The sequence below is a fragment of the Carettochelys insculpta genome, chromosome 1 (assembly GCF_033958435.1).
Source record: "Carettochelys insculpta isolate YL-2023 chromosome 1, ASM3395843v1, whole genome shotgun sequence".
NCBI classification, from domain to species: domain Eukaryota; kingdom Metazoa; phylum Chordata; order Testudines; family Carettochelyidae; genus Carettochelys; species Carettochelys insculpta.
The window spans coordinates 297,531,480-297,542,923 of NC_134137.1; positions in this window are offsets into that span (position 1 = coordinate 297,531,480).

The window sequence follows — 11,444 nt, forward strand, 5'->3', positions numbered from 1 at the left end:
GGTGCTGCTGCGTTTTAAAACACTGTCAACTATAAAACTCCATTTGTAATTACTTGGGGCTAGTTTACTCCAGAGCTGCTATGATAATGTAGGTGGGCCACTGTAGCTCTGCTAGTGCAGAAAGTCTATGCTAACAGGAGAGCTCTCCTGTCAAAGTAATTACTCTACCTCCTGGAGTGGCAGAAATTGTGTCAGCAGGAGAGCTTCTCCTACCAACGAACGCTGTCCACACCAGCACTTAGGCCGGTGTGACTTACGTCTCTCAGAGAGCTGACTTTTCCACACTGTTATGTTATACAGAAGTAAGTGCTAGCGTGTACAAGCCCTTGGGAAAGGTTAAACTAAAGGAAGGTGGTACACATACAATCCCCAGTGTATGACCACTTTACGTCTCGGTCATTGACGAAAATAATCTTTAAAGAATGCACATAACACTGGGTATGTAGGTACTGAGCACTTATGGTGAGGTGCTAAGTGCCCTTCACTACCACTGAGGTGAGTTGGAATAGAAAATATCCAGCACTTTGCAGGATCAGATCCCTAGCTAAGGTCTTTGTCACAGATGGAAAATAGTCATAGGAGTCATTTAAAAAAAACAACAACAAAAATCCAAACTAAAATAGAGCAGTGGTTGGTATTATTATCTCCTAATCACAGGGGCCTCTCCTACTACCTCACTTAAACCCTGTTATATTTTGTAAGCTTTGTATTTAGGATACCATTAAGCACTTCAGTGGGAATGGAGAAGTAGCAGCACTTACAAACAGGCCCATACTTTGCAGATTGTTGTTTTTCAGATCATATTTCTTAAAGCAGAATTATACTGTCAATAAAAACACCTGAAATAGCTTAGGCATTTTAGATAGCGAGCAGACAGAAAAGGCAATCATGTCTATTTCATAAAAAACATGCAAAAACTCTCTTCCTGAGATTCTGCATTCCAGAGCAAAAGTGTGACTAAATTATAACCAAACCTAACTCCTGGAGTATAAACAGTACTGTAACATGAAATAAGCTGTATATACAAGTAATAAATCAAAAGCTCGCTTTAGTAGACACCCAAAGGACCAACACAATTTTTTTTCCCTTTTATAGTTGATCTTTGACATTTGAATAAAATTGTTAAGGAAATCTTGGGGGCACTTTAATATAGGGGTTTAAGGCAATGAGCTCCCCGTGGAGGTGATCATTAGTACATATTTCACAGCATATGATAAACATTTTAAAAATGAAAATTAAGAAAAATATAAATAGAGTGGAAAATCTATGCAGAATTCTAGTCACTAGAGGTCAGCATAGTCATAGGAATGGAATCAAATCATGTCAATCTGATTTTGCTACAGGTTGAACCTCTCTAGTCTGGCACCCTCGGGACCTAACTGGTGACAAATGAGAGAATTTGCCAGACCACACGAGGTCAGTATTGTTTAGCAGCATTACCAATCCTTCCACTGCTTATTCAGCTCTTAGAAGACATTTAGAGATAAATTACAGCTAAATAATAGCACGGAACACTGAGAGTCAGGACTGGTGGCTGTAAACAAACTTTATGCAACCTTAGGAAACTTGGCCATGCCTATGATAAGTGTTTATCCAGCTAACTAAAATAATTCTGGACTGCAGGGCCGCGTCTACACTAGCCAAAAACTTCAAAATGGCCATGCAAATGGCCATTTCGAAGTTTACTAACGAAGCGCTGAAATACATATTCAGCGCCTCATTAGCATGCGGGTGGCTGTGGCACTTCGAAATTGATGCGGTTCGCCGCCGCGCGGCTCATCCAGACGGGGCTCCTTTTTGAAAGGACCCCCCCTACTTCAAAGTCCCCTTATTCCTATGAGCAGATGGGAATAGGGGGACTTCGAAGTAGGTGGGGTCCTTTTGAAAAGGAGCCCCGTCTGGATGAACCGTGCGGCGGCGAACCGCATCAATTTCAAAGTGCCGCAGCTGTCCGCATGCTAATGAGGAGCTGAATATATAGTAGTGTAAACATAGCCCAGATGTTGCCAGATGAAAGAGTGTTGGATTGGAGAAGTTAACCCTGTCACTTTTTTAAATATGTAAGCTGTGTCTACACTAGCCTGTTCTTTTGAGAGAGCAGGCCCCACTTCAAAGTAGAGTGCAGTGCCTCTACACACGCTGCATGCTATTTCAAAGCTAGAATCTATGTTAGGCACCGCAGACATCAAAACTGTTCTTCCAAACAGAAAATAGGAAGAGGCTGCACTTTTGATGTCTTTTTTCAAAAAAGGACATGTGTAGATGCTCCGCATCCCACTTTTTCTAAAGCGCAGGCTCTTCCATGCCAGCGATCAGCTGTTAGGCAGACTCGTGCTGCCCAGCCCCTGCAAGGCTCTATGGTCTGTGCGTGCAGCAGCTCTTAAAACTGCACGGACCAGGAAACCCATTGCAGGAAGCTGAAAGCATGCAGGCAGCAGCTGGTACACATGCTGCCCCTCATGCCTCATTGTGACCCCAAGCAGGCCCCTGCTCGCGCTGGCCACCAGCCAGCCACATGATAAGCCCCAGGCCCCCTTCTCTGAGTGCACCCAGGGCTCCCAAGGGTCCAGCTGGTTGAGGGGGGGGGAATCGCACCCCCTCCTGGACTGAGCAAGAGCTACAGGACCTGCTGAGGCTTTGGCAGGAGGAGGTGCTCCGGGTTATGCGGAGCAAGTGGTGGAATGCAGCCACCTTCACCCGGCTGGTTGAAGGCCTGATCACCCCAGGTCACTCTGCCCACACTCCTGACCAGGTCAGGAGTAAGGTGAAGGAGCTTTAGCAGAGTTATGCCCGGGCTCAAGACTCAGACAGCTAGTTAGGGCCACCCCTGCTTCCTACCCTATTACAGAGAAATCAGGAGCATCTTGGGCCCCAGGGACACCTCCTCCCCACTGGCCCTCCTGGACACCTTGGCCGGGGAGAAGCAGGGTCTGGGACCATCAGTCAGCTCCGCCCCACCAGGGCCAGAGACGGACCCAGCCTCAGCTGGGGACTGGTCCAGTGAGGAGAGGGAGCTGATCATCAACCTCCCACCCTGCACCTCCAGCCAGGCATCAACCAGACAGCCATCCCCCGACATTGGCGGTGAACCCTCAGGTATGTACACAACAGGACGCACACCCTGGACCATGGGCTGGGGGCACCATATATGACCAAGGGCCCCGCCACACCCCTGGCAGACCCCAGCACCCCAGGGCCCAGCTGGAACATGGACCCGGGATGGCGGCATGGCCACCAGCACCCATCAGAACCTGCTCCCACTAACAGCACTGCACCCTGCCCCCAGAGGGAGAGTTGGGGGGTGGACCACAAAAAAGGGCCACCCACAGGGCCACCACACCCATGGGTGGGGGACAGGATGGGGACCCGATGCCGACAGGGAGATGCGGGGCATGGGACATGGGGCAGGAATCGGTATTCACAACCCATTCCTCTGTTCCCCCCTGTTTCTGTAGCCGCACCGTCCAAAGGCTTGGGGAGCCTTGCCTCATCCATGGTCCTGAACAGCCCCCCAGAGGTGAGGGACAATGACCAGCCAGAATCACCATCAGCACCAGGATGGGCCCGGTCACAGTGGAGCCAGAGGTGGCCAGCAGAGGAGCCCCACGATGCCATCTCCATCCAGTGCCAGGTGGAGCTGGCCAAGCGCCTGCTCTGCTTTGAGGAGGGGAAGGCCGCCTGGCACTGGGTGGCCTTGAGGGAGCTCTTGGACACCTTTAGGGATGTGGTAGCCACCTACTGGGAGCACCTGGCCTAGCTGCCCTCTCCCGCCGGCACCCCTGCTGCCCCTCCCACTGCCCCCACCACTGCCTCGCCCACTGTAGCCCCGCCCTCCAACCCCCAGGAGAGGACCCTGCTGGCCCCACCCCGGTGAGTGCGTGCCCAGGCCTCCTTACCTCAATCACGACAGCGCCAACTGTGGCCTTGGTGTCCCACAGAGCAGTAGCTATCGCAATCCTCTTCTCCAAGGGGAGGGCATACCACATCCATGTGTCCTGGTATCTCAGGGCAGGAACAGCCACTGGCAGAGCTCTAGGAAGGTTTGCCACTGCATCCAGAAATTCCAGAGCCACCGGTCATCATACCATTCCCCCATGACCCGGTACTCCCACCACTCAGAGCTGCTGGAGTAGCTGCAGAGCCAGCAGAGCGCCCGGGGGGAACCCAGAGGACCCCATGGTCTGGGGCATCCCCTTCTGTCCCTTGGCAGAGGGCCCTGCCAGGAGTTGCAGGGTGACCACCAGTGCTGCAGCTAGCAGGGTGCTGAGCTGCTGCTGCTCCATGTCCATTCCTGTGGGCACTGTATCTGTACAGCTTGTGGCAGCTCTGCAGGCCTCATGCTGTGCAGGCCGGGGGTGTTTGGGATGGTCCCTTTAAAGGACCGGCTTGCTGCAGACCCCGCAGTTCTCGGCCATTCTGCAACCCCATCCACGGCATTTCCTGATGGCATTGAAAGAGGGTGTGGATGTGTGTGGACATTCTCTGTCAATGGCCTGGATAGCTCCTTTCGATGTGGTGTTGGCCCTTTCAACGGCATGAGTCAACGGTGCCAGCCCCAGCCCGTGTGTAGATGCTCCCCTTTCAAAGAGTGTCTTTCGACCACTCTCTTTCGAAAGGCGCCTGTTCAAAAGAGTGCTCTAGTGTAGACATAGCTATAGTGTCTGGTTCTAATTTGTAATAAAATTCCTTTGTTCATGAGTTTAAAGTGAGTGGGAAAGACCCACTGCAAATTCAGTTGTACATAGGGCCTCACTCCTTGGTGTTGAGTGGCCACAAATCCTCTACGTCATCTCTAAACCTGTGCCACAGTGGAGAGGGCTGTGGAAAACAATGTAAAATATGGATTAGTTCCAAGGCTGCGGTAGTGTATACAGACCAGTCCCTGCATGATCCCAGAATATGGGGAACATAACAGCATCTTAAAGCCAGTGCTGTCACCTCTCCATCCCGGGCCAACATACAGGAGTGAGGAAACTGAGATTCGCACCCTGATGAGTTTCACATTATAATTTCTTGCAGATGGAAATATACATGGACAATTCATTCTGTGATGCACAAACTTTGAGAAACTATGGTGCAAGTATAACACATTTTAGAGCAGAGTGATGAAGGGCACTTCAGTATAAACTAGGTATTTTTATAATATTTGCAAATAAGAAGACACCTAGAAAAATGGATACTCTGGATCAGATCTGTTTCTTTTCAATGGTAGTGTGTTTTCTTGAGGTTACCATATCTGAATATGTTGCCTCGAAATGAAGTAAAATCAGCCTTGGCTTATTAAAGCTCTTTGGAGAGCAAGCTATTTTGTTCCAGGTCACTGGAAGTTTCTTGAGACATGATAGTGAGGTAAGTAACCATCAACATTATTTCTCATTTTTTGCTCTGAAGGCACTGAATGCTAAGTATGCACAAAGGTCTGTTCCAACACACACGGGGCAATATTCAGGTGGATTTTCTAGGAGCGATCTGGAGGGAACCTACTCACAAGAATACACCCCTTCTTCTGCTGTCTGTAAAAATGGGCTTCTGTTCATGCGTTAAAATGGCCCAAAATGATCAGTAGCCGATGGTCTATCTATTGAAGCTTGGGCAGCTCATTGGACACAACATAGAGCAACTCAGCTTCAGTGGAAGTGCTACCAGGAAAGGTGTGATAGGCAGGATGTCATGATATTATCAATTTCCAGAACTGGGTCAAGAGACAGGGTCCAGTTATGTGAGGTATTTAGGCACCTAAAGGCATAGATAAGCACCTCATGGGATTTTACAAAAGCTCCTAATTAGCTTAGATACCCAAATCTCATCTAAAGTCTTGGCTGTGATCATGGTTTAAGTCTATTTGTACTGTGAAAAGAGACTTTGTAAATGGGACATTTTTTTTTCTCAGCAGATCTGCTACATAAAATTGGCACTTAGTAGCAAAAGCCATAACTACGACCACCACTCCATGTTAAGCCTGAGCTGTTGCTCCCTGGTTCCATGGTTGGCCTACAGGGCAGCAGTGTGCTCTTGCATGAGATCTTCATACGCTCTCCAATGGCTTGTCTGGCCATGGGTTCAGCCTGGTGGCGAGGTAGGGGTGGCCTGGTCCTTGGATGGAATAGGGAAGGAAGCTGTAAGGAAGACAAGGAGGAGACACAATGAGTCATTCACTCAATGCAGCCCCTATGGCCCTGCCCCTCCCTGTGAGCAGCAGCCAACATCCCCCCAAGCAAGGGCAGGCCAAGGGATGGGGATGGCTCAGGAGCAAAGCCATGTGTGGCCTCATGGCTGGTGGGCTGGGAGAGGTGTTGCCTCTCACCTATGGGCATGCCTGTGTGCAAGGTGCCACACTCCTTGGTGTGTCTGGGATCAGGCTGGCACCCTTGCGACTAGCCTGCTTCCAGCCGTGATAGGTGCTGGGAGAGCCCACCCCTGCCCAGGCCTGAGGCTCATCCAGCCTCCCATGAGCCTGGCATCAGGATGTCGCCCATGCCCAGGGACTGTCTCCTGGGTCAGTGCACATCAGAAGGAGAAGCAGGTATTTGAAATGATTTCATGATGAAGCAGACTTGTACCACATCCACTACCTCATGCCCATGATATCTGCATTTTAGGCAATACACTTTGCATGTTGCACTCTGCATCATGTGCCCTAAGGCTAGTACCATGGAATTTGCGCCCTGGACTGTAGCATGCATCCAATTATTCAGATTCTGCTAATATCACAAGGCACAAGGGCACTTTTTAATGCATGCTCAGTTCTTTAGCAAGAATTGATGTCCCACATCTCTCCCTCTGCACTTCCTTGCCAGTTGCTGCCAGAAAACTTTCTGAACTCCATATGCATTTGAAAAGCCAGTGCTCAATGGAGAACAAAATTGAAAAGAAATTAAGTGCTGTTGTCTACAGTTTGAAGGGAAATGAGAAAGGCAAATCACCAGTTTGGAATACATTCAGATTTCTTATTGATGAAAAGGGACGCACTGCGGCTGGATATAAAAATGTCTATGCTTACAGTAGTCATAGAATTGGGACCTCAAACTTATTTAAAGAAAAATATAGATCAGAATCAGGGCGCAGTTCATCGAAGATATTCACCAAGAAATATGTCACTATCACGAGATATTAAAACAACTGTGACATAAATTATTGACATTTTTGCACAAGACATAAGGCCTTTCGAGGTACTCAGCAGTGATGTTTTTCTTGCCTATTGTCACTGTTTAACATGTGTGCCAAACATGGTGAAGTGGATGCATGTATGCTGATACCATATCCCACAATAGTAGCCCCACTTGTTGAGCTTGCGAGAGTAGGAAAAAGAAAAGAAATCTCCATATAACTGAAAAAAAATCTTGGTAGAATGAGGTGAGGGGGAACCCTTGATCGGTGGACAGATGATTATGGAAAGGTTGCATATTTGTGAGTAACTGTTCATTACACAGAGTCACAACAGTTCGGAAGCTGGAGGGGTGCTTTGCCACCAGGAAACCAATAATCATAGAGAACATTTGATTGACAGAAAACAAACAAACAAAACAAAAACAGGAATCATGAGAGGTGGCTGTTTTTACCTAGGCTTGGGGCAGTCAGCGAAACAGAATGATAACTAATAGCGCTAACCAAGCTGTTAGGGAGAGCCTGAGGAGCTAATAAGAAATTGACACAACTTCTTCCATCAGTGCCAACTATCAAGAAGATATGCCAAATGTTCTTGTGCATCCCAATGAAGGGTAAGTTTTCTAATGAGGGAAATCAAGATACAGCAGATTGTAGGTACTTTGGAAATGGTGTGCCACTGAGTGTTTCGATGACTGCTGATACTTTACATATTGAACATACTTGTCTAGCTTGGAAATCATGGCTTCTCTGAATGCAGTCACGGGCAGTTCACAATTACTTATTCAGGATAAGCGGCGTGACAAAATCAGTAGCATTCTTATGTGGAGTTCAGTTCTGCGGTTTAATCTTGGGAATCAGGCTTTTTCGCTCAGGAGCACTGTGGAACTGCAGTGTACTTTGCTGGCCTTCTGGAGTTAAGTCATTTGTGGGATACCACAGGAAGTGAGATCAACACAGCTTTGTGTCACAGAAGTGTACGTTATGATCTGAGGCATGCAGGTTGGCGTGTAAATCCATCTTTTATATATTGATTAAAGAGCATGTTACTTTTGCTCTTCTGGCATCTGTTACCATCAACCTGCAGAAGGACATTTCTATTGCTGTTTTGGCATTTTTTCAATGATCAAGTATAGCCAGAATGGTGGCTCTTATGTGTGAGATCATTTAGTGCTTTTGGGAATAACATTGTTTGAAGTGTTGTTGTAGCTATATTGGTCCCAGGATGTTAGAGAGACAAGGTGGGTGAGGTAATATCACTTATTGAACCAACTTCTCTGGGTGAAAGAGACAAGCTTTTGTGCTGTACAACACAGGTGCTTAGCTGTGACTCTCTGAGTACTTTTCCCAGTCTGCAAGAATATCTCTCTGTATCTTGAAAACTTGTGTTTCTCACCACCAGAGAGAAGCTACTACACCAACCACTTTGTCTCTCTTAGAAATAACAAGAAAGTTGAGAAAATTAATAGGAGCAACTCCGGTTTCGTGGTGGGGGAGGGGGATGCAGGAAGGAAGGTCCCTCGCTGCTGAAAAGTTACACAAGAAGTGGTCTGCAAGGTGGGTCTTTCCCAAGTGATAACTGTGGCTGGGTCTATGCTTACCGTGAATATCAATGGATGCAGCGCAATTTTAGGCATGCCAATTGCATACCAAAAATCGATTTTGCAGCCATCGATATTCATCTCTGTCCTCACTGCAGAATGCCAACAGGAACGCTCCTCCCAGTGACATTCCTTAATACTTGTGGCTCGCAAGGAGTTCTGGGGTCATCATTGACCGTGGAATGCGCTATTTTGCACATGAGCAAAACAACACCCCTGAAGATTGAACCTACATGTACGCTCTTCTGTGGCCAGTGTAGACCCAGGCAATAGCATTATTGTTATGCATATGAATCTGAAACATTCAGTGTGATCAGCAAACTGATGTCTAAAAACTTTGGTTGTTAAACACGAGTTTCAGTTGCTTGTGATTGGTCACTGCCCTGAAGTGTCAGTCATATGTGCCTAGCTGAAAATGTCTGTGTCCCCAGATGAAGAGAAAGACAGAACTTCCCAGACAAGCAATATTAAGAATTCCCTTCCGACTAGACCACCACCATGTTTCATGTCTAAAGACTGGCAGACGTTTAATATTTCTTTCCTTGAGACCACAGATACCTGTTGTTTGATTTAAGGCATCAGAAAAACCATCAGCATAGCTTGTGCTGGAATTTCTGCAGAATAAACAGCCTCAAAAGTTGAACTCTGTTGTTTTTTCATTGGCTTATGTGCTCTTGCTTGTGTTGCACTATAGAAAAGCAATGCTTTTCCATGATTCATAGCAGATTCTCCGACATGAGTGAACCCATGGGTACACTGGAGACAGTTGTTTAAAAAAGCTTTTATTCAAAAGCTGCTAGCCTGGAGTATACTAACATCATTTTAAAAGCTATTTGAACAGCAGCGTAGAGTACCCCTATTCCTGCACAAGAATGCTTGGTTTGTTTTGAGTGATTGCAATGTAGGTTTTGTCGCGTTAGAGCAGATTATTCAGCTCTTTAGTTTGGTATTAAAAATCTGATTAGATGACTAGTTCCAGTGGGGTCAGAAGACCACAACATCTTCTCCACCCCCAAAAACACTCTAATTCCTTCTGTCCCCTGTTGCAAATACCTGGTGCCTTGAAAGAGGAGATTTGATCCTCATTTCTCTTTGAATGTACATTATGTTAATCGTAAAATTATTCATCTGTGTTGACAGCTGTCCACATTATTTGACTTAGTGATCGCCTCAGGCTGCGAATTCCATGTTTGATCAGATTCACTTCTTGGGCTTGAGTGGCAGGAGTGAGGTGAGGAAGGGCTACAGTTTACAATTTCCGCATGCAGTGCTAGAAAAGAGAGTCATAGGAATATGAGCTCTGCCCCAGTGGATCAGACCAGTGCTCCATCCAGTCTAGTATCCACTCTCTGAGACTACGTCTACACTACAAGATACATTTGAATTCATTACTATTGATTTTGTAATACTGGATTTAATAAATTTGAATACAACTATCCTCACCTTTCCATGTGCTCCTCACAAAGTCGACTTATTGCTGCCACACTCTATCGGCAAACATCGACTGTTGCAGCAGTGCATTGTGGGAACCTATCCCAGAGTTCTCTTATCCCTGTAGCATGCTGGGTGTGTTCACTGGTGTTTGACAGCATCTTCCCACATTGCGTTGCCCTCATTCCCCACCTGTGGTAAGCAAACATCCATTTTTCCCATCGGAAGGAAGAAAAAGTAGGGCCTCCACAGAGATGGCAAAAAAAGTTAAGAGAAATCTCTTTCTTCTGTAACTGAATGATCAAGGATTTTATAAAAATCAGCAAATTTGTGTCTTCTCAACTGGCCACTCACTGACCGTTGCCCCTCTCTTGATTGCATCTGCTCCCTTAAAATAACACAGGGACAATGAAAAACATGAAGAGTAGATAGTAAAGATCTGGAAAAAAGAGAGTTGCTGAGGAAAGGGTCTTTGGGTTCCCAGTCCACTAGACAGCTTCTGTGCACAGTCTGCATTCTCAGTTGGCTCTCCACCCACTCTCCCCTGGGTGAAGGGGTGCAAAGTTAGGCAAAAGAGGATAGAAAAGGCTGGGAAAAAATACTTTTGTCTTCCCTCTTCACTACACAGAAATTGCCAACACGGGGGATGGCAGCAATGCCCCAAAAATCTTAGATGCTGGGGGAGACTCCCTCCTGGTGGCAGCTAGCCCCCTGGGTCCTTGTTGGGGTGGGAGTGTGGGGGGTTTTCAGTGAGAGGCCAATTGAAGTAGTCCTCTCATGAAGCCCCCAAAAATCTTAGCTGCTGGGGGGGATTTTCCCCCAGTGGCAGCTAGCCCCCTTGGTCCTTGTTGGGGTGGGGAGCAAGGGGGGAGATTTCAGTGGGGGACCAGTTGAAGTAGTACCTGCATGTGGCAGAAAAACCCTGAAAATCTTAGCTGCCAGGGGAGACTGTCCCCTGGTGGCAGAAGAGCCCCAAAAATATTTTTGGTGTGTGTGGGGGGGCAGTTGAAGTATTCCCTCCATGCAGCAGAAAGACCCAAAACATCTTAGCCAACCGGGGAGACTTCCTTGCCCCCAGGCAGCTGCAAGCCCCCAAAATTCTTTTCCACCCTTGGAGCCCTAATTGTGTACAAGCCAGGACATGGTGCTGCCTGGTGTCATGGTCAGCACTGAACAGCATCTATGTCCTTTTATTGGGTCGGGGGGCTACCCATATGATGTGGCTGAGCATGGGAACGACCCTGCTGCGTGGCACCTCTGGGGAGGAAGGGGGGAAAGCAAACATGTAAACCACTGAGAAGTTTCTTG